Below are 7546 nucleotides of genomic sequence, written 5' to 3'. Positions count from 1 at the left end.
AAAAATATGATATGTTGGTATGTTTTATACAAAGTAACGAAAATTCTGAAGAAGCTTCGGCGTTATATTTTCAAAGGTAAGTAAGCGATAATGGGTACTAAAATTTAAATTACGATTATAAGTTTGGGTTTGTTAGATATCCAGAGAGGCGACAACCCTTTATTGAGATATTTGCTCGCTTAAAAGCAAATTTAGTTGAACACGGAACCTTTGTTCGCCCGCGTCCAAAAACCTATAACAAGGAGAATAGGGAAAGAAAAGAAATAGATGTTTTGGGATATATTGAAGCAACACCTTCGTCCTCATGCAGAAAAATTGAGAAAGATATTGGTGTGTCAAAAACTAATGCTTAAAGGATCCTAAAAAAATACAAGTATCATCCGTATAAATTTAGTATTGTGCAACAGTTGCATCCTGGCGATGCTGAGCGCCGAGCACTGTTTTGCCGGTGGTATCTACAACAAATCGAAGCAATCGGCAGACTTGTTATTTGGTCGGGTGAATGTTTTTTTTAAGTGCGGGCATTTTGAATCGTCACAATACCAGGAATTGGAAAACAGAAAATCAGTATTTATTGTTCGAAAGGGCACAAAAGGACGTTTTGGAGTTGGAGTGTCTTGTTTTATTTTAGGCAGAAAAATAGTTTATCAGATTTTTGAAGGAGGTCTTACAGCACGTAGATACCTAGAGATCCTTGAGGAAGTTATTCCTGAACTGCTAGAAAATATTCCGCTGGCACAATATAATGCTATTTACTTACAACAAGATGGTGCTTGCTCCCAGTCATAATTCAAGGCTAGTAAGGGAATTTCTTCAGAATAATTTTCCACAAATATGGATAGGTACCAATGGACCTGTAAGAAGGCCCCCACGATCTCCAGATCTTTCAATTTTGGATTTTTTTTATGGGGGTATCTACAAAATGAAGTGTATAAAACACGCTATGATGGAATTGCCGAACTTCGAGAGGCAATTAATTTAGCCTTTCAAAATCTGCGAAGGAGACCAATGGTTCTATTTAATGCCATTGAAAGAATCACAAAAATGTGCCAATCTTGCATTCGAGAGAATGGTCATCATTTTGAACATTACCTTTATTTTTTTTTTTCTTTTTGTTAAATACAGTTGAGTTTTTTGTTTTGTATGTTTTGTTGCTTTATGCTACAAAACAAGCTTATGTTGTAAAAATTGGAGCTATACTGTTGTAGTGTATTTTTTTTAATAATATGCTTTTGTCTCAATGGGTATATTTTGATTGCATCCAATGTATTTGCAATGAATCCAATTCTTTGTCATTGTTATTGTTATTCATGGCCTACTAATAAATTTATGTCCTTAATTTTAGAAAATTGTCATTTATTCAACAATAAATGCCATTCATTGTTTCGTAAAAAAAAGTGCATACCATTATATATTTTTGAAAAGGTAAAAAGAAGACAAATTTATTGGTGCATATATATACAGGGTGTTCCATTAAAAAAAACATAAGTTTGGCTTATAACTTAAAAACAGCAACGCCAACGCCACTGCATTCTACGGAAAAAAATCTATAAAACTGTTTTTTTACATATTCGATAAGTTAAAGAATAACCGAAATACAATGGGGGTCCCAAAATGTCGAATTTTCAAAAATGGCCTATATCTTAAAAACCAAGAGGGCTTTGGAATTTTTGTTAACGGCATCGTTATTTTCACGGAAAAGTAGCACACTGTCGCGAAAACCGCATCACGCTAACGTTAAAAATAACGGAGATACCCCGCAAAAGTACCCAAAATGGGACACCCTGTACATACTGAAGGCGGATGTAGGGGGTTTCCACTTGTTGCATCTTTCTTTCCTCTTATTTCAATACATTTAAAATCTTGTAATAAATTGTGTTTCAAGTTACATTCATTGTTATTGCTTTACCAAAAAAGCTTATTACTATTTTTTTATTTATTGAAATCCTCAGAGAAGTTAGAATTCTAGTTAAGTAGGAAAATAGGTGCTCAATTAAGATTGCCATCAACATGTGTATTAGGGTGGAGCGAATTTTCGATTTCCGAAATTTTAATTACCCTGTATCCTTAATAGGTGCCTATTGTAGTTGTTAGTAAGCCAAAAAAAACTAAACGTCCAAAAACAATATCTTTGGCTACCGAAACCTCCTCAAAATTTCGATAATTAAAGATAGAATCCGACCAACCTAAGAAAGATACAGCCAGATGCAATGCCCGAGAATTGGCCTACGGGCGTATGAACTATGAATATTATTGAATATTTACATTACAATAAACAGAAATAATTATCAAGAAATTAATATAGTAACCCGCCACTGGTGGCACTGTGACTCTATTTATATGAGATGTGTCGAGGAATCTCTACTGGAGTTTTAAAAGACGATTGGGCTCTAAAAGCGCTAGGGAAAATGTCACTCGATACTCAGAAGTGTGTAGAGCAATAAAACCTCATTAGGTATGCAAAAGTGGTACTTGGTGATCCACCAATATTTTATGCCACTACCTTAGTTGGGTATTAGTTTCAATGTAAAATTCTTTCTTTTCGTTGATTGCAGGTAGTGCCACCCGGTTTTGGGTCAATTTATGAGTTTTGCCCATTGTTACCCACTGATAAACATTGAAAACGGTTCGCCAAAGGCGTGCAACTGGGACTTGTTTTTTACCTTATAATTAATGTACTTAAATGCTATTTTATTTTAGAAAGTTACTTTTGTTTAAATGCAATAATATATTTTTTTCACAAATTTATTGAACATAATATGTAGAGTAAAACAGTTGAAAATGTCACTTTTGGATCTGGCACTTTTTGAACAGTATATAACAATTTTAAATTATAATAGATTGTAGTCTTCTTCGTCATCTGACGAACTGTCATCACCTCTTGACATTATAATTAAAGGATCGACTGTCTGATCGATGAGGTTGTCAAGATCCCACATTTTGTCCTCTTGCTTAATTACATGCTGGACTGCTTTTCGCCAATTCTCTGGTGTCGCTTCCGTAATGGCTTGATCAAACAGTAGCTTAACATCTTTCATTTTAAAAGTCGTGTTTTGTCTTGCTACAAATCCTTTTACCTGCGCCCATATCAGTTCTATAGGATTTAGTTCGCAATGATATGGCGGTAAGCGCAGTACAGTTATATTATATTTTTCGGCTATATCTTCCACGGCGTATTTCATGAAACGAGTTTTGTGTAAGTTTGCTATTGCCAGCAGTTCTTTTTTTATCAAATTTGCTTCAAACGCAATACCTTTTGCAGTCAGCCAATCAATAATTTCTTGCTTTCTCCAACTTGAAGTTGGCGTCTTCTCTATTCGCCGTGAATGATAGCTTGCGTTATCCATAACCACCACCGAATTAGCCGGAAGAAATTTTATCATTTCACCAAAATAGTCCTCGAAAACGTCTGAGTTCATGTCTTCATGGTAATCTCCTGTGCGAGTCGACTCAAAGGTTAGCAGACCTTCTTTTAAAAATCCCTCTTCGCTTCCAATATGTGTGATTATAAGTCTTTTTCCTTTTCCCGAAGGTACTTTAATACCCGTAGACAGGCCTTCTATGAAAGCTTGGCGAGCACTGGTTATATTTTTGTCTTGCCACATTTTTTGGACTATATAACCTTCGTTAATCCACGTCTCATCAAGATAAAAAACTTTCTTTTGCTCCCTGCGGTACTGCTTGATACTTCTCAAGTATTGTCGTCTCCAACAAACAATTTCGTCGCTCTCCAGTAAAAGTGCTTTGCGGTTATGCTTTTCCCAGGCAAAATCCATATTTTTTAAAGTTTTCCATAAAAGTTTTCTACTTATCAACGGAATACTGTCATCTCGGCCAAGCTCCATTAAAATTTTGTCTAGGGTGGGTATTTCCTTTTTAAAATAAAAAGAGTGAACTTTTCTTCGAATTATACATTTAGCATTTTTATCAAGGACTTTTGTAGGTCGTCCTGGCTTTTGCTTGGGATTCCACTTGACCTGCTACTTTTCTTTCCCGCAACAATTTGAAAATGGTGGACTTTCCAATTCCACTCATTCAAGAACATTTTTCAACAATTTCTTGCACAGTAAGACTAGGGTAATCGTGTTTTATGCAATCATGTACATTTAAAATAATAACTTTTTCACTCAGCGATAGTGGAGAATTTTTAGTACATCTTTTCGTTGGACTGAATACCTCCATTTTTTAAATATTGGGATAATAATATTGTGATTACACTACAGCGTAGCAGTGACTACTAACGTTTAAAATATGATTTAAAAGTATTTATAGTCTGTATATATTACCTGACCCCATTTTTGCATGTTACAAAGCGTTAAAAGATAGGTACCTATACAAAAGGATTAAAAGTATTTATTTAGTATGTAATCTCTTTCAAAATAAAGGCATTTAATCCGTGAAAATTAAATTCATAAATATTATAAGTACCTGCGCCTATGAACTACCACGAAATGTAGCCAAACAGAACGGAATTTCCCAGTTTATTGCTCTATACACTTCTGAAATAGAGTATAGATGGCTTACCACAGCCAATAGTCCAAGGTTATACGTTGCTACCAATGAGCCCTCTCAAAACCTTAAAATGTTAACAGAGTTTATAGTAAAAGTGTCTGCCGTATGCTGGTTTCAAATTAAATGCCATTGGTCTTGTAAGGATGGTGCCACGCACTTGTTTAGCATTATAAATAAATCTCGTTACCTCCCTGAAGAAATAAAAAAAGGTATTGATCCCGTAATTGAGAGAAATGAATTTTTTTGCGCACCCAGAAAATATTTTATTATCCATGTTAGGAGATGATAGAAAACATATTCGAGAGTTAGCTTTAAGAAGGATTTTAAAATGCAGATCAACCGCAAAAACCGAGGATGTTAGAATATTTCGGGTGAATAAATTGAATTTTGATTGTCAAGATTATGTCGACTTAATTGATTGACTGGCAAAATGCTGTTATAAGCGAGCCCCCATTAACAATGGAAATTTCGAACGAAGAACTAACTAACATGATTTCTTTGGTTCCTGATGAAATAAGGTTATTAAAATTCCATTGTCATTCACAGGCAGTTGAACGAGCAGTTAAGTTAGTTACTTAAACCTCTATGGCGGTTTATGGCCCTGAAGCACGAGACGGATTTATTAGAGCTCGTATTGAATTAAGACAAATATTGCCGCAATTTGATACTAAAAAACAATTCTTAGCAGTTCTAGAACAGAAAAAATAAAAAAATATATTCTAAGGGTGGGAGGGTAGGGTGGAACTCGAGATGCAGCCACCTCTACGTGGTGAGTTCTGGGTAGTTTTTCATGAAAAACTAGCTGAAAGCTGCATGTTTGGCTTTTTTTGCAGTTTAAAAGATTTTTTTAATTTTAAAATTTTCAAGGTCATTTCGGCAGCCGATCATATTCCAGACTTTTAGTTTATTTGCATTTACAGTGAAAAACTGAAAATCCAAATGCCTGAAATAAATATACCTGGGAAGATATAAAAAATTTATTTACACTGTCTGAAAGATACATAAAAACATCAAATACCTGGAATAATACCTTTAGGTCTCTGGAAAGAACTTAGTAAAAATACAATTATAAAACAAAGTTAAAAAGATTTATGGTATGCAATGATCAAAAGCAAAGTACTTAATATTAAAATAAATTAAACTAGAGTATAATGTTATTTAATAGCTATTTAAATTTTTCAAATATGTCTTTAAAACATAGATGAAAATTAACAATAAAATTTGAAAATTATAATTAAAAGGGAAGGTTCAGCTTTTCGTAGACAGTATAGAGTAGAACATAGCTGTATTTTTTTGATAGTTTTAGTTTTAAGAAAAAAGAATTGAATAGCTTGGATTTAATTTTATTAATAGAAGGATTATTTTAATAACCCCCAATGCAACTTAATCCTTAAAAGTCAACATAAATTCAGGTATCTGAAATGGCATTAAAAGGCGAAACTTTTGATGGTACCAATCAAGGGTTAAAACTTGAAAAAAAAACTTTCGATCAAATGTATTTATTCGTACTGGTATGTATAGATGAAATATTTTAATTAAAAAATTTTTGCAAAATCTTAAGATATGATAATATAACGACGTGTGTAATTTTCGAAAGAGACAAATCATATTTTGCCAAAAAAAAATTAAAATTATTCCTTATCATATCTATATAGTATTTCGTTATGTCTGTTGCAATAATTTTTAATTTTGTTCAAGACATTTGAAATAGTTTTTTTTAAAGAACTTTTTTTTAAGAATTTTAATTTTTATTTATGTCTTTTAGACATTGGAGGTCGTTTATGACTCTTTAAAGTTATGAATAAGCAATTATTTTAAGTCCAATTGATTGCTCAAAATTATTATCCATAGGATTTCCATTATTAATCCACAGACATTTTGACTTAGTTTGGAGTAATACTGGAGATTTGTTCTGTCTGGGTTGATCCAAATATTCAGTTTGTATCTATATTTGTGTTCTGTGGTTTGTATTAAATAATAGATTTTTTTTATTTAGTTCACTGTTAGTTCCTAAAGTTATTCTTTCAGTAATTTGTCTTTGTAGATTATTCATTGATTTAATATTGGAAAAAATGATTTTAGAAAAATAGGGTATTATTCATTAATATATTTTGGATACATTTATTACCATAGATAATGTATTTATAAGCAACAAATTCTATCTAGGATAATAATCAATAATAAAGTCATCCCATTTATCTAAATTATTTATATTAATATATATAACATCACAAAAATATATCAGTACAAAATCTATAATAATATTCTAAATTCTAATAATATTCAATTTCCATCTCCATTTTGGTTCAATATAGTATTATGTCCAGTGTAATGCAGTGATAAATTAGTCTTACATCATTGTCAAATATTTAATAAGTTAATGGCAAGATAATTATTATTTGCCTTATGAAACTAAGAATTCATTAAATTTAAAATTTTAAAACTCAGAACTTTGAATTTTCCATCATTACATCAGACATAAAGCAGCATTTACTAAATAAAAATCTTCATAGTGGCATCTATATCAGTTCTACAAATCGGACAGGATTGATTATAATATCTTAACTCCTCAGAACATTGTGGGCAAAGGCATAAATGTTTACAGGGAAGCAAAAGGATGCACTTCATCCTTTCTTGGCAAATCACACAGTTTCTCTCAACAGAATCTTCATCTTCATTATTTTTTGTAGCACAAGAGGATTGTTGAATTTCCCTTAAGGTTCTTCGAGCCTTTGGTAATGGTAGGGCTTGCCTTTGCCCAGTTCTAGTACTTTGAAAAGAGCCATAAATATTATTATGCTGCCTTCGATACCAGTTTCTAACCAGGCGATACTTTCTCTTCATAAATGTACTGAGAATCATATAAAATTGGGTAAAAATATAGGCAAAACTCAGACCTACTATTAAGCCAATTAATGATTCAAAGGGAACATCAATAACAAACAATAACATGCTCTTGATAAGTATTATAATCTTAGAGACCCCAGTAGCAGACATATCACATAACTCTGATGTAATTGTACTGATAAATGTG

This window comes from Anthonomus grandis, chromosome 4 (assembly GCF_022605725.1).
Source record: "Anthonomus grandis grandis chromosome 4, icAntGran1.3, whole genome shotgun sequence".
Lineage (NCBI taxonomy): Eukaryota > Metazoa > Arthropoda > Insecta > Coleoptera > Curculionidae > Anthonomus > Anthonomus grandis.
Note: the sequence above shows the minus strand (reverse complement) of the source record.